Below are 17,385 nucleotides of genomic sequence, written 5' to 3'. Positions count from 1 at the left end.
GCCAAACATTTATGCACATAAGCTAGGCTGTTTGGTGTCTATTTTCTTTTTAAATAATATTTTAAATGTGCTAATTCTTGAGTATTAACTGGATTTTGTACATTATTGAACATGCGTGGTCATGTTGTATTCTGTATAGAAGGACAGAAGTAATGTATTAAATGACTAAACGTGTGGTAGATGCTGCATCAGTGTGTATCCTTCCACTGGAATACACACACAGTAGCACTGCAAAGGTGGTAATGTCGAACAGATTTATTTCTTAAAAGTCTGTACTTAACGCGTTTGCGTACTGTGTTAATCTCCTTGTCATATTTTGTTTGTTTGTTTATCATGTGCTAAACATATTCAGTCCAAATATGCTTTCATCATGCTTTTAAGAGGAGGGTAAGTTATTTTGCTAAATGCATTTCTCTCCTCTTTAAGGATAATATTTTGTCTTATATTTCTGATTTGTTAAAGCTGTTATAACTTGCTAGCTTGCACAGACTATAAGCACAGACTATGTGCAAGTGCAGCTGCAAATTTGTGTCTAAGTGCCAATGTTTCTTTCTAAATCACTAAAATTTTGACTATTGTATTCTGTTACCTATTTTCATCCATTTGTTACTTAATATTTTTCAATCCATCTTCTGGAAATGTAAGTATTTTTAAAATTTTTCCTATGCTTTAAGAAAAATTGTTTTCATGAGTACAAATAACATGAAGTTATGAAATGTACATAACTTGCAAGCAAAGTTTGGCATGGTTTGAAAGAACTGTTTAATGAAACTTTTCCAGCTATACATAGTAACGCTAGAGACATTTCTTTTTTAAATTTCTAAGTATAATTCTGGCTTTCCACATGTTTTTTAGAAGCAAACAAACCCCGAGCCCCATCACTTTTCCTTGGAGTTGTAACTTAATCTCAAGCAGGTTTTTAGTACAAAGATTGGAGCATGGCAAGAAGAATGATTTAGAACAAAACAAAACCTTGCGATCCCTCCCTCCTCTTACCTCTCAACTCACACTGCACTGCTATTTGCATACTGTAGGAATGTATAACTTTTCTCAGAATAAAAGGAAAACCTACTTCATTATGACAAGGAACTGTATGTGTCAGAAAAATTAGGATTGATTGTACAGGTTTGGGCTATTAATAGCAAAGTATGATGGTGCTTATTTTTGGATTATTTTCTTAGAGAATGGGAGCGCAGGAAAATGGCATCTCCACATTCCAGAGCAAATTTAGATTTTGGTGGGGTGAGAGGAGAAGAGGAATAGTCTCCTAAATTACCTGCGAGAAGTTTATGACATGGCCACTTGACTGCATTGTTTTGCCTATGCATCTTTTGTCCATGTAGAAGTGTGTGATTTGCTTGAAAGGGGTCATCCCGTTCTGTATACAGAAGAATGTCTGATAACCTCAAAGGGCATAAATCTTAACTTTTAAAAAGGAGTGCTTCTTTGGGTCACTTTGATCAGTGACAGGTCGAGAATGAGCAGAAACCCTTGGCTTCTCTTCCATGCTCATCTGGTTAAGTCCAGGACACCCACTGCCCATTCTAGTTCTGGCAAGGAGTTGTTAACAACAGAAAAGAAGGTCTGGATTTGATTGATTAAGAAAAGCAGGCTTTTGTGATTGTCTGCTTTCATAAATGTTTTGTGCATTTGTCAGAATAAGAAATGTCATTTTTCTTCATCCAGTTACCTCAAGGGCTGTAATGTTCTAAAATACTTTTAAGTCATTTCAGAAATGAGACCGTAAGAGAAATGGCTGTAACCCACAGTGACACAAAATGCCAGAGCCATGTACCTTTTTGTTAAGAAAGAAGTATGTTTAATCCGTTTCAGATAAAAAGGTAATAGCCTTTCCAGAAGCTTTTTTCAATGTGAGAGTGAAAAAGCAGTATATCAGAATTATAAATGGATCTGTGCATCATTATATAGTAATTTAGGATTCACTCAATGATGTAACAAAATTAACAACATAATTTCATTGTGTAACTGTATCTTATTAAAGAACAACTGTCTGACATTCTCTTACAGTTGCTTTATTTAACTTCATGCAAATATTATTAGTAGTGACATTTCTCTATTGTACATTAGATTCTCTCATTAGCATGATGTGTTAGTTATCACCAGAGAAATCACTTCTGGATAGGTGAGCGGGAAGCCAAGAAAACTAAAAATTAAATCAATGATGTATATTAATATAGACACGTCTGTTCACGAGAGATATGGTACAGTAAATTCAACTTTTTTTCCTTGCATAAATGCATGCTTATTCCAAGGAAAACTAAATAATACTTACAATACGTGGAGTATGCATTAGTATTGCTAGAAATATTAAACTGTATACAACGTGCACTGCCTGTTTCGAGCTGTACTTGTATTCTTCAATCTGATAGTTCCTAACATTGATGTAGACGTAGGCACATAAACTGTTTATTGAACCAGTATTTAAAAATAGGAGCGTAGTGTAATGTCTAATGGATTGAAGGTGAAAGCTTTTTAAATGTTCCTGGGTTGCTGGTCATAAAGGTTGTATGCAATTTTAACATTTATTAAGTAATTAACTGTTTTCCTGTAGCATATAACTATTCTTTTAATATAGGTGTACATGCAAAAAGAGTTCAAACTTAATTTGACAACAGGCTATAATTCCATACATGGATTTATTATGAACATTTTGGGAGAAAGATTAACATTGGTAAAATGCATTTTGTAGTTTATGGTAGTTAACAATCGCCTTTGTCAGTAAGCGTCAGCAAGCATAATAGTTTTATTTAATATATATATTTTTATCACACCATTTTAAAGATTAGCTGACCCCAGGTGGCTTTTTTTGTTGTTGTTGTTGTTGTCGTTCATGAATAAGTTCATGTGCTAGTATGAATTCAGAAGCTTTATCAGGTTACATTGTCTCATTTCAGACACTTGCTTTAATTTTGTTGGGTATTTTGGTAAAGCATGGCTTAGACCTGTAATGGTTCATGTCCTTTTAGCAAATTAAAAATATCTGCATCAAGAATTTTGTGCTGCTTCTGATGTGCCTCAGAACAGAGGCACATTAGAAAATATTGTACATGACAAAAGCGCAGGATGTTTTGCATGGCATATAGCACTAGACATACAAGTACATGCAGTGATAGGTATGAGCATGATACATGATTAAAAACAAAAAAACTCCTCTCAATAGCTTCTCTTACTGTGTTCAGTATTTGCAGGAGAACTAAAACATAGCAAAATGTTTCCCGTTCCTCTCTATACATATTAATCTTGCACATATACACATACAGTGTTTGAACATATTTGTGCCATTGTATATTTTAGTTGATGATGTGCTAAGAACACTGTCAGATCTTTGCTTAACTTTGAGATATGTATGCACAAAACTGTAAAATCTGCATGAAGCATTGAAGCATGTATTAAAGCACATGCTGAAATATATTGTGCAATAAGCACTAGTGTTTAACATTTTAAAATGTATAGTTTTTCTATTTTCTATTTTTCTACTTTGTATTTTAGTAGTTACTTATTCATATATAGTTTTATGGGGATTTGATTAATGTAGTGACAGAACAGATTTGGTATATAACAGCAGCAGAGTCTCCTGCTCTTATGTCAGGGTTAAGAGCCAAGGCAAATCTCCCCTAACTAATTAGATGCTGAGTAAGGCATCTTAGTGAAGTTGGGGCAAAAGTGAATGGGTCACAGCTGAGGCAAGATTGCAAGGACTGTAGTGATAGTGAAAGCATTCGCATTTGCCAGGTCGTTGTGACACTGTGCTGATTGCAAAGGAACACTCTGTTCACTGATACAGAACTGCCGTCATAAAGTACAATCAGAAACAAAAGCTTTAAAGAGCTTTTACTTTTTACTAGACATGCTCAAAACATATGCTGTGTATAGCTTTCTTTGCTCAGTTATTTTTCTCAAACAATACTGCTTGTGCTTTTGTAAAAGGATTTGCCTTGTAGACTAATGGTTCTTTGCAGTTTAGAAGAATTTCCAAACTTGGGGCTCCTAGTATACCCAGGAGGTGATGAATCATACTGGCTCAAGAAAGAGAAGGCTGAAACAGAGAAGAGGGAGAAAGGGAGAATTCCATTGTTGCTGTCTCTTAATCTTTTAGTTCAGAAAGAGACTCGCTAATGCAGCTTTTTACTATAATTCAGAGAGCGTAATGACAAAATTTCAGCATCTAGATAAACTGTAATTAAGGGATTTATTTTTTGCCCAGCCTGCCTGTAGAAAGGGGTAAACTTAAAAAGCAATTTTATTAAATGAAAGTCTGTGTGTTTATATACAATTTTTCAACGAGGCAAAATGCATTCTTTAGCTTAACATCAGTCTGTCTGACAAATGTCCAAAATAAGAGACTGTACATCAGCCTATGGACAGGCATCTGTTGCTTTGTTACTGCTCACCCCACTCATTAAAGTAATGCCCTAACGCCTCTTTTCCCTTACTGAAATACTGGACAACTGTTTTCTAAATGATTTTCCTTCACTGACAAAGAAAACAGTGCCACTTGTATGGCTGCGTCACACAACATTTTGCCATAGAGAGGCCATCTCTTTTGGGGGGTGGGGGGTGAGCATCTCAAAATTGCTTTGATCAGTGTGAACTTGCCAACAATGTACCATTGATGCTGTTCTGACTCTCTCGGGAGGCCATTGCATCCCCATCCTCTACTGATGATGCGTATCTGTGCACTTGTGCAAAGGAAAGGAGAGAGTGTCATCTGCCACTTACAGAGCGCAGGAGTTCAGAAGAGAAAATGACACGATTACGATCCTGCCATTCCTTCCCATGCACAACACAGAAGTCAGCAAGCCTTTCTTATAAAGTGAATAATAAGTTCTTATACTTATTATGTTCTGATACTTTAAGAAGCTTTATGTAAAGTGAGAAAATGTATACTGGGGTTGTCATTAAAGCTGAAATGTACTGTCACTGGCAGGTAAACTTACTGTGATATTTGAGATTATGTTTATTTGGAAATGGACTACAACACAAATACGTCAGTAGAGATCAATGCTGCAGTCTGCCTACCTGTGCATTTTGGAATATGCCCCTTATAGAAGAATTTGAGTGGCGTGGTAAATGTCTCTTTTTTTCTGTGATACCTACTGCGACTAATGTTGAGAAGAGCTTTAATTGCTCTTCTTTTTCTCAGTAATTTTTAACAACTCAGGGAACAGTGAGACACACCTGATGAACACAATTTATTTGTGGTGGTTCTTTTTAAACTTTATTTAACCAGAATTCCAGGGAAGGAGATAGATTACCTGATTCTCTGCATACGTATTTTCTCCATGCATTCCATAGTGTATTTCTTAAAGATTGGTAACGTTAAAACGCAATACTTCTGGCTTTGAACAATTTGAATAAAAATGTCATACAATGTAGTTCTTTTCAGATGAACAATTCAACATTTGGTGTGTACCAGTGAGAGGAAAGGAGAATATAAAGGATCATATCCTCACCGTGATCCGAGCATGTGTTTTCCATTCATGTCATTGGAGGCCCTGTCATGCATCAAGGACAGCATATAGTTTAGGTACAGAATTACAGATAGCAGTGTATTAGCCTTCAGAGTGAGCTGTAACTAGGAGCTCAATTCTGTAAGCCTTCTGTATGCGTGTAACTTTTATGAAGCTAAATGTGCAGGTATTTTGCAAGACAAGCTTCTACAGTGGTAAAGAAAGTTGTTCTTGTGTATTTTAATCTTTCCTATTATTTAGACACTAAGGAGATGAACATAATTTAAAAAAAAAAAAGTTAGGCATTGCACTTTCTTAAAGAAATCTAAACCTGGCTTCCTGTTTTATCACAATCCAGAAATTAAACCAGGTTCTCTGTTAAAGTCTCTGGTCTGGTCTGAGCTTTTTGATATTATGGGCCTGTGTATGATTTTATGTGTAAGTTACGGAAAGCTCAGTTTTTCATGGGTTACCCTGGAAGCCAATGCAAAATTATGATTGCTTCCAGTTTGCCTCTGAAGTTTTGAATTTGTTTTAACCAGAAATCTCAAAATGAAATTTGGGCAGTGTAATTCAAGATGAAATCAAATTGGAGGAGAATTGTTTACAAGACTTCTTGCTAACTGGAATTGCCAACTTTTCCATAGGAAAAGCAGCAACACAGTAGGATAAAAGGTAATTTAATCATTAAGGTAGGATTTTGAAAGGAATTATTTACATAGAACACTTTGGGAAGCCGTATTTTTATCTTCTTTGTTTTCTCATTAAGAAAAAAAAAATACAGAAACCCAAACAAACCTGAAGATGTTATTGTCAGATCTTTTTATGCAGATTGATTTCCTTTTAGCATATTCATTGCCCTTTGCCTGCACAGAATACAAGACCTTGTGTATTGTACTGCAGTTTTATTGCTGCTTTCAGAGGGATGTCTTGTGAGATGTTACGGCTCCTGCGGAAGTACAATGGCAAAATGTCATTTTATGATAGATCATTATTGATATCCTTTCTTTATTTATGCCTTTCCTCATTTTTCTTTCCCTGCAGTTTTTCTTGCTCTGCATATATGTATCTGAACACGTATTAAAAGAAAAGCTCTTCTTGGTAGTAATTGAATAATTAAAACAACCTTGATTATAAGGGACTACAGGAAGAGATGAGGGGCAGAGAGGAGAAACATCCCTTCCAAGGATGACTGAATGTAGGTGCTGACATGCAAAGAGTCCGGTGTTTTGTATTTCAGTGTGCCTGTATGCAAGAGTATGATAAAAATGTGTGATGCCCTGGCTTATCACATGGAAGGCGCTGAAAAGCATCTCAGTTTGATCTCTACTTTGCACAATTTCTTAACCAAGGTATTGCTAATATTTAAAAAGCAGCCCTCAGTATATTTGTATTCCTATATCTCAAATATGAGCTTTGTGTTTATTTGACAAAATAAATACCAAGAAAAATGGGGAAATTAAACTCACAGAATGCTTAAACACTTTTTTTTCTACACCGACTTAGTAGACAAAAAGTAATCCGCTTGGACATCAGTGAATTTAAAAACAATTAAAACCACCAACCTGTATGACCGGGTTCAGACTTAGTTCTTAATTAAAAATGTGCCAAGTATTTTTTTCTTGCAGGAGTTCTCTAAAACTTGAGTTTTATGGCAATCTGTAAAATGGAGTTCATAGGAAAACAGTCTCCTCAGAAGTGGTAGCAACTGTATTTCTGAGTAGTGGACATTGGGGTTTTCACATTTCCTATCGTAACTTTTAGTGGCTGTTTGTTCCCTGGACAGTTTACTTTTTAAAATACATAAATTTGATAAGAACATCTGAAATAGATGTCTTGGGGAGGAGGGAGGTACAAACTAATGAAGAGTATGCAAGGAAAAAAATAATTACTTCCAGCTGGCTTTATATAATAAAACTACTATTAAAATGAGGAGCTCCATTAGCAAGGCTTTAATTATATATTTTCTTACATTTCTAAATAAACACCATAGTCTTTAGAAAAATAACACTTAAATGAGTTAAGCTTGACAGCCCTGGTTCCAGCCAGGGAAAAATACAAAGTACCACCAACTCATCTACCCTGCCTTAATGCCCCACAGCAGTTGACATTGCTGGAATGCCTCCTGCAGCTGGTGGCATATGACTGTCATTTGCAGGCAGGATATACGGAGAGTTTACACAATGGAGGCATTCATGAAAGTGTTCCTCATCTGGGACTCCTGCAAGCTCTCATTTTATTGACCCTGTCAGATTTTAACTGGTAGGCTGTCAAATTATGTGTTGCTTTATCTAATATTAGTTTTTCTTTTAAATTAGAATGCACGGAAGAAGGGGTTGTGGAAAGCAGGTATGAAAAGCAAAACCAACTTCTGGCTTGCTGTTTCTAAACCAGGAAAAACATAACAGCTGTGTAAGAACTTTTATCATTTGTGCCACAAATTGTAAGGATTCTATTTTTTTGTTCAAGATTAAATAATGTGATTTATTTATGGAGTTTTTTCAGGGTTTGGGGTGGGGTGGGGTTTTTTTAGCATTCAAAGCCTTAAACAAAAGTCCATTTTCTAAATTACCATATCCCTCAAGTGTAACTCAGACATCAGTGTACAAACAGTTTTATGAAACAGCTCACTCTTTAACTGCTGGTGTCCTTAAAGATAGTAGGAAAAGTGCTTTCTGTACAAGCTTCCCAAAAAAGAGATTTATTCATATAATTTGCAGCATCTTTATGCAGAATGCCATAAAGAAATGCCCGATACTTAATGGTTTTTATAATGTTCTGCAAACAATGTAATAATCTGAGAGGTGACTGATGATTATAAATATGTTCTTTATATCACAGATTGGCTGCTTATTAATTCAATGGTGTTGAGGCATGACCTCTCCAAAGCCATAATTTGCATAAAAAAATAAAATGTATGCACAGCTTCATTGATATCTGGGAGAGAACTGGTTACAGCAGCAGACAGCACACCAAAACATTAGCTTCATGCAGATGGAGCATTCTGCAAGAAAAGTACCTTACGCAGTGAGTTACTCATTTTAATAGATCCTCCTATCCACCAGTCCATTGTTAATGCAATGCTGAAGTTCAGTTCAGGGCCGGGGGGAAGAGAGAGAGGGAATGAGAAAGAATGATCAGATTGTTTCAAGGAAAATAAATTCTAACCTGAAGGCTATCAATCACTTCATTTCTGCTTGAAAAAAACCCTCAACTCACCATATATGTTTTTGTTCACATATAGAAATAAGGTATGGCATCTGTCTGTCTGACATGGGATCTCATTATCATAGATTTTACTTATTACGTTTTCTTATCATTGTTCTACTTTTAAAAAAATGGTAGTTTTCTACTAGAACAGTGATAGCTGAATAGTAAACACTGTTTTACGTTAAGAAATGTGTATGGCTGACTGTGTTTGTCGTGTACCGTGTATAATTTCCAGTTTCTTCTGACTTTGCTTCCCTCTTTCCTAGAATACAAAATCATTTTAAACACAAAAGACAAAGTAATCTAAATAGAATATTATTACACTATTTTGCAGGACCTCCTGAAATATTGCTCTGGAATCTACTGAGATGTTGATTTTTCTCTGCAGGGATAAATAAAAAAGACAACTGAAACATTTTAATTCACTTGGAAATGTGTAATTTTTTTTACCTTTTGCTGTAGCATTCTGTAGACATTGTCTTCCCTTAAATATTTAAAAAATAAAATTGGTTGCATGAACTGTAATAGTAAATTAATATTTAGCAAAACAAAGCTAAGTTATGTATGAGAACTTGACAAATGTAGAATCTCTCGCATGATAAGTGAATTTTCATGCTACTTCTCCAGTTTTGGCATAGCACTTATTGTAAAGCGGCATTTTTTGTTTTCTTTTCCTTAAAAATTGAGGAAAAATTGAGGTAGATACATACTGGTATATTTTCTTCTTAATGAGGGTAGTTTCATTAGTGGCTACTCAGTCTGATTGTCTAAGGAGAGAAGTAAGAGCTGGGTTTTAGAACACAGCCAAGAACATGGAAAATGTTCAGACAACAATAAAAATGGTCAGTGAACTTCCTACATCATCGGACTTACCTGACAATTTATTTAAAAGAATTTCTATCTATTTTTTCCATTGTGAAAGCTTGTTTGAGGTAGTCAGCCTTTCAGTACACTATTACAGGTCAAAACCAAGGTGTATCAAACTATTCTGCTGATACAAAAGGTTTCTGTGGAAAAACAATACTTTACAACACTAGAAAATTTTAATTTTAAGTGCCTAGTCCTGTTCTCACTGAAATCAATACAAGTATAGTCTATAATCACAGAACTGGTCTGAGGGCTTTTCCTACAGTCTTTCCTCAGGAAAAGGTAATTCATGTTTTGCTTGTTCTGTGATGATGCACATCTAAAATACATACTAAGTGAAAAAATAATTGTAGAAGTAAAATTTGGGGACGGGATTAGAGCATTAGGGCATTGTACTCTACTTTCAAATAATGCAATATTTGTAGAAGTATGACCTTTAAAATCTAGGTTCTTCAAAATTTTAATTACACATTTAAGAGAAACTGTGTGGTATATGCTAGCTGTTTAAAAAAATAATCCTCTGATAATTCAGTGCTGGGCATTTTTTTTACTTTAAAATGCAATTTTATTCTTGCATAAAAATGTATGTTTCATTAATGTATATCTTCATTAACGAAATCTTTCAGAAGGCAGTGGAAGGAAATTATTTAACTCATAGCATAGACAGCAATGATATTAAAAAGTAAAACAACATCACAAATCCCCAAAACAAAACTAACCCCACTTTAAAAATCTTTAGTTGGTATTTATGTATCTTTTGCATGAAAGTTGTTCAGACATGAAATTATGTCTTTCTCCACATTCTTATTTTGATTTTTGTTAATGTTGCAAAGCTAAAAGTCAGGTGTGAAAATGTTAAAGCAATTCAATGCATATGCAATTTTATAATTAGAAAGTTGAAATTTGGTTTTCTCCAAATAGACCTATATAAATCATGTTTTCTATGATTTTTCAATTTGCATTTTTAAAGGCCTTTTTTAATGATACCAAACTGAAATAAAACTTTTCTAACATGTAAAGTACATGAAGTACGTAAATATGTAAAATGCATAAAGTAAAGCTGTAGACACGAGACTGATTTTAAATGACTGGGTTTTTTTTCTGAACCTATCCCTTCTATACCACATCCCCATCCCTTCCAAAATTCAGCAGTGGTCAGGTGTGGCATTTTGATTCTATCCACTGACTTGCATATGCATGTTTATACACCCACAAACTGTAAAAAGAAAACTGACTAAATGTGGCTTCAGGGAAAAGAAAGGAGTGGTGGGCGCAGATACCAGCTGGAGCTTGATGCATGTGTTCTCTTCTGTGGCACCGTTTTGTTGTTGATGTGGGAATGTAGCTAAACAGTGGCTACAGATGCTCCACTAAATAAGGATCCACATAAATTCCAGCTGTGAACTTGTGATTCATCCTTCCCTGCACAAAAGATATGTTTCCATATGTCCCATTATGTTCCATATTTGATTTTTATCACACACTGTGTGCCAGTCTGAATCTCGTCTACATGCTTTTTATGAATCCTGTAGCCCTTTCTCTCTTCCTCCTTTGAATTAGTCATAACGCACCCCAGCCTCCATGCAAAAAATCCACATTACAATAATACAGCATCCTTGTAAATAATTTTTTAATGAATCAAGTACATGAATAATGTATCTATGTAACCACCGTAACACAGAGTCTGGACATAGCTATAGAAGATCATAGTAGTCCATTTGAAAAGTATTTCTCTTGAAGCTAACTCTGCAGTCCTTAAAATGATCCAAATTCTAAATAATTTCATCTTTAAAAATACTTGTATCTTACTTAACCTACTGTAAGTGGATTTTTGTGATATTATCTGTAATCATTTCAGGTATCTAGTGTACATAGCTTCTCTTTATATTTTTAAGTATGTAATTGATTGATAAGGACTCTCATTTTGAATTATGAATAATATCCATTGTTAAACCATTTATGCTCTCTGAGACTCACTGAAAAGAACTGCAAAACTGTCACTGGTTCCATGGTACCAAATAAAGTATGTTCATTAATTTTTTTTTTTAATATATTGCTCTTACCCATTATATTCTCTAGATTGGAATTCAGGATATTTTTTCTTCTGCTACCATAACGTAGATATGGAAATTGGCATCTAGACGTGTAGGCATCCGTGGCCCCAAGAGCATACAAACCCCCATAGTTTAAAATATTAAAAAACAAAGTAAGGCTTTAAAAATGCTAGCTGAATTGCAGTGTAGGCTTTTGAATCGGCTTATTGTAATACAGTTAGGAGAAACATGGTCCCTGCCTCCTAATTGGGGTGAAATATGGCTGCTGGTCAGCTCTGTAAGAAACAGTGCTGCTAGAGCTTTGCGGTAAGTTTTACATATGATAGTCATCGACTATCATAAAACTACTCAGAACATGAGGCAGAAGTCAGCATTGTCGTGTTAGACAGCTGTAGTCTAGAAAGTATCTGTCTTCGTGAAGGTAAAACCTCAGAGGTTGCTGTAATTGTCAAAGTCATGATTAAAGTACTAAGTTTGGTCATTGGCTTTGCAAGTTGTTGAAACCAATGCTTCTAATTCCAGCACAAATTTTAAATGACGTATCGGGAACTGGATGAAATGCTTGCAGTCTTCAGAAGTGAAGTTATTGTGTAGGTGTTGAGCAGTGCTGTAATTTCCATACTAGTCAATTACAGTATACTCACCTACATAGGTAGTTGTAACTTTGTTGACTGAAGAAAAGTGCTATGAGAATACAGTTTTCTGAAACAAGGTGTATCAAAGCAAATACTGATATCGACTATAAAGAAGCATCACTTAGCTGTATGCAGAATTTGACATCCTGTGCTTTTTTGTCTATTGTGTTGCAAGGAAACGTAAGTCTGTTCATAATTGAAATTCTCCAGGCAAGTCAGATATCAACATTATGCCAACATTTTTCAACAGAATGGATAGTTAATTAGTTTGTATTTTAAATTGAAGGTCACTGCGTTATAGATTTCTGTGGGAACAAAAAGAGAGAGCATCTAGTTAAAATGATGAGTAAGTGGGGCCTGTTCTCGGCAGTGTCTGAGGTACCATTGAGTTGAACCACTGGTCACTGTCAAATTCCAATCAAAATGCAGATAAGTTTAGCATAAACATAATAAGGTGTTGGTGTGTTTCCAGAACTGTAAAGAAGACTTTAACTGGAGAAGAGGCTGGAGATTAACAGTTTGTTTTACAGCTAGGTTAGGTATTTCAAATCAAGTGACTGGTGCTGCTTGTAACGAAGCATCTGCAAAGTGTGTCAGTGTGACGTTGGTATTCTGTGTTCAAGAAGTTCAATGTCAACACAGCTGTGACTTACCACTTTTAGCAACCTCTCAACTGGGAATTAGATAAAATACCTTTAATTTGGGCATGTGGTTGGGGGAGAGTACTGGGACGGGAGTATAATTTCAGATGCTATTAATTTTCACAAAATAACATTTGTGTGCTTTGTCTTGCCAGATAGTCTACAATGCTTTTCCTCATTTCACGTGCCAGGCTGTTTTTATATTATCATTTCCTTCTCTGCTGTGTTTATCTTTTCTGAAAATGGTGAATGTAAGCTATTACAGACTGGGTGGGTGGCACACATTTGCACAGTAACTTTTAAAACACAGAGCAAGCATTTTATTTGGGTTTTGAAAACCACTGAGAGAACTTAATGCAGCTGCTCTCATGGCATCAAAGTGAAACATGTACAAATCTCACTTTCTATTCTAAATAACCTTAGGGCTGTTAAGTCAGATATTTCCGGGTTGACGTGTTTTGCACAGGAGTGACAGTGGCATTGAGTATATGTAGTAAATCTTAATGTTCCACTGAATCTCTTCACTCTTTTATGAGCTTCGCAGGGTACTCATCCTTAACAAAATGTCAAGTTAAAACATGTCACTTTGCCATAGTTGAAATTACTTACTTGTTTTTAATCAAAAAGCAACTCTTAATGGGCTGTTTTACTCTAGGCAGTAAGGAAAGGAGCTTTCCAGTTTAGCAGCAAGCAGTTCTTCTGGCCCATTATTTGCTGTCATTTCTACTTCTCATCCAGCAATGTGAAAGGGGTTGCATGATTAAAATCTGAAGATGCTGAATCAGGATACTGGTGCTGCATATTCTACACCAAGTAGAATTAATATTTTTAGGAAAAGCTAAGCCTTTTTTAATGCATGTCTTTCAGTTCCATTAGGCAGTAGTCCTGTGTTTCCTAGGAACTTTACTGTATCCGTGATCTCTGTCAGCAGCAGAGGTGGTCTTGCTGATAGTAAAGGTGATTTGTGGTACAGTGCTTCTTTGATCTTAGTTTTTCAAAACTCAGGATGAATTTAAGATGAAAGGTGCCATATATTCAACATAATCCTTGGATCCTATCCTGTGAAGTAGAAGGCTTTCTTAACTGGCAGCACTCAGAAGCTCAAGCTGTACAAGTTCAGTGAATTCAGTTCATATTCTTTTTAAGACTGAAATGGCTTTTCAGTTTCTAGGCCAGTTAATAATCCTCCTCTTAACTATGCTGTACATATCACAGATGGTGCTTGATGGACTAGTCAGTGTCTCAAAGGTCACCACAACACTATTAACTAGATCACTGTGCCCTTTGTTTCTTGAGGATGCTTCTGCTACAGTACTTGTTACTCGAAAAAAATATAGGAGTAAAGTTTGGGTTTTGTTTTAAAAGAAAACCTTAACCACTTCTCTCCTCACCAACGAGTGCTTCAAATGTGGAGTTGTTTCTTGTCAGTGAAGTGCTCTGGAGTTTAGCATTCTGCTGATAACAGGTATGACTGGTGGTCTTATTCAGTTGGTTGGGGTTTTTTTGTGTGAAGATGTAACAGTGAGAACGACTGGTATTTTAATTTTTGATCACAGTTGCCTTTTGGAACTTCTGTTGTTTTGAGGGCTTATTTCAGCACCTGAAAACAGAACATTTAAAGTCTTTTAGAAATTCTTATAGCCAAAGCTGTATGTGTTCCTTCTGTGTAGCTTGCAAACACTGAAATAGCTAAGGGATGTTTTAAAAGCAAATAGGAAAAAGCAAGTCTTTAAACTCTGTTGCTGCTTTACTGAAATATTTACAACCATAGCCACAAAAAGCTGCACACCTTTGTCATAGCTGCAGAAACATACAGTGAAAAATCTCCTTTCTATTTGGGGTAATGCATGTTTATCAATGTATTTTACAGCAAAAATGTTGTCATTCTTTTGTCTTGTAACTAACAGTCCACATTTGTTTGTTATATTACTGAAGTAATGTAACTTTACAAGGCCAGGCTCAGATTTGGGGAGATAACTTGCAAATTGCAAAGCTACTTGTTTTTTATCTGAGACAAGGACTCTTCCTGAGGCAAGTTCAGCTATACTGTTAATAGAACTCTTACAATTTTTTGCTTAAATTGATTGTGCAATGCCAGACTTCTTTAAAGTTCATTCACAATGCATGACATACATGTTGCTTTTTCTGTTACATATAAGAAGTCAAGTGAAACCATATGATCACATAGAGCTGTCTACTGGAAATTATTTTGTAGTCATTTGTGCATTTTCAGTAATAAATGTTCAGGTATGTATATACTTCATTCTTTTTTTGTGGGCAATTTAATTTAACTATTTTGAATATCCTGCTTCTTCAGTCTCTGTTCTTCCTGATTTATTATCTTTGATATCAGCTGAAACTCCAGTTATTTACATCGCTTCATTTGTTTTATTTTTACGATAGCAATACAAATTGTGTTGTCCCATCAGTCGGCAAACATGCACGAAAGACTTGAACTCCTTATGGGATTTCCAGTGGTGTTCAAATAGTTAAACCATTATTAGAATTTAACATTATATTGTAAAGTGAGCAGTACCATCCTGGATGAAAGAAATTTCCCATACACTAAAAATAAACTGAATGCAATGGTTGTCTTTTCCAAACAGGACACACAAACGTTCTTTTGTAGTACATGATCTTTCTCACATGGGGAAGCATGCTATAGAAGTGATTTTTTCATTTACATGAAATAGACACACACAAAAAAATTGCAAATTCATCTAGCTAGCAACTCTCTAAACATTTTTAAACTACTTTTCCAGTGTAGGAAATTTCCATTTTAATTAGATTGCTACAGGTTACTAGAGGGATGGGAGAGATGCTAGAAGTTAATTCGTATCCAGCCCAACTCAGCTAATTTCTTATATCTCTATACTGCTGCATCTCCTTCTCCCTTCCTATTACTTTTAAATTGCAAGGTTCCAGGAATATCAAGAAAACATTTTTTATTTCAAAAATATTCAGTCTTCACAGAACTATTTGAACTGGCGTTTCTTAGTGTCCTTGTCCCCACCCCCCCACCCCCCCCACCACACAGCTGTCACTAACAGAGGAAAAGGACTTGGGGGGAGGGAAGGAGGGAGCCCTGCTAAAATCGTGTCACGTAGCACTAATTCATCTGCTCTCATTAGAGTGAGCGAGGGACAGCAGTGATGGCCAAGAGCTGCACTCCACACATGACACACGAACAGTTTGGGGAATAGAAAATTGCTTTCTCAGGAAGCCCAGCCAATTAAGGACTTGACCATATTGAATGTCAAGTGTTAATTTAGGTTTTTCTTCATTTTCCCAGTAGTAATGCGGGTCCTGTGATGAGCAAATACATGTCAAGTAAAAGTTGATTGCATGAAGGACCTGGGTATTATATGTCACTGACAAGTCACAAATGTACTCTAGTCTTTTAACCCCTTAGGTGAGTCCGGAAAGAGGGGGAGGGGAGTAGCAGAGGGGGATTAAATGTACTATAATGATAAGAATAGATAGCTTATATTAGGGAGAAGTCTGGATGGGACAGACAGGAATAGAAATTTGTGCAAGAGGCTAGGATGCAGACTTTCTGCAATCAGTGCACATATGTGGTACCTTTCTGGGTTATAATTAATAAACAGACCTAAAGGCCCCCTCAGGATTCTTTAGGGTTTTAAACAAGCCTATGAAGCATGCATGTTACATCCTTCATAAGGTTTCATGTGAAGAGAAGGAAAAGAGGTGCACGGTGCCAGAAACATGAAATACTCCTTAAGGGGTGACCTGTTTTGAAAGAAAATAATTTTGCATTCTTTATGGAAAAGAAAATACGTATTTGCAAGGTCTTTGTTTTTAAAAAAATAATCAAAAGGAAAAGACAAAGCCCCCATGTGAAAGCATGAAATTATAAAACACTTCCATGTCAAAACCAGATTTACTTTCCAGCTTGTGTGTTTCTCCAGGTTAATTTCACAGCCATAGGAAACCCCCCGAAAGGCCACCTACCCTCATCTTATGTTGTACCTGCCTGTACTAGGGAAGCAGGGGATGGCAGAAGCAGTAGTACTGAAGTCTGTTTAAGTGAAGTAGCATTTACTTTTACTAGATGTGGATACTTACGTATCATCTATAGCATCTAATTTCCATTCATCAGCATATTATTTACATATGAATGTTCTGAAAATAAGAGAGTGTCTGTTTCTATTGCAATTGTATAATTGACCAAAAAAATTTCCTACAACAATGTAGGCGTTGTGTAGTACAAATACAATGAAATAGAAGTGGCAATTATGCAAGCACCTAGAAAGTTGTCCACGCCTTTTTAATTTAATCTAAAATGGTAAAAGCCACTTATGCTTTCCAGGAATTTTTAGAAATTATTTGCTGTCCCTAACTTGTGTTTTGTTTGTTAGTATCTAACCCACAGATGGATAACTGTTTGTTTGAAGCTGGTCAGTAAGCACTGTATCTTTGTGTTAAGTATTACTGAGCTGATCCTAATTAGGACATGTTCTCCCTATTGCTCCTTTGGATTTTGCTT

General features: G+C 35.7%; 1 protein-coding gene across 3 annotated transcripts in view; it reads left to right on the top strand.

The window, feature by feature from the left end:
- BNC2 (basonuclin zinc finger protein 2) overlaps positions 1-17,385 on the top strand; it is a 327,345-nt gene that overhangs the window by 95,008 nt on the left and 214,952 nt on the right. The window lies entirely within an intron of this gene.

This window comes from Aptenodytes patagonicus, chromosome Z (assembly GCF_965638725.1).
Source record: "Aptenodytes patagonicus chromosome Z, bAptPat1.pri.cur, whole genome shotgun sequence".
Classification (NCBI taxonomy): Eukaryota; Metazoa; Chordata; class Aves; order Sphenisciformes; family Spheniscidae; genus Aptenodytes; species Aptenodytes patagonicus.
Note: the sequence above shows the minus strand (reverse complement) of the source record. Positions and strands in the feature narration are given on the sequence as shown.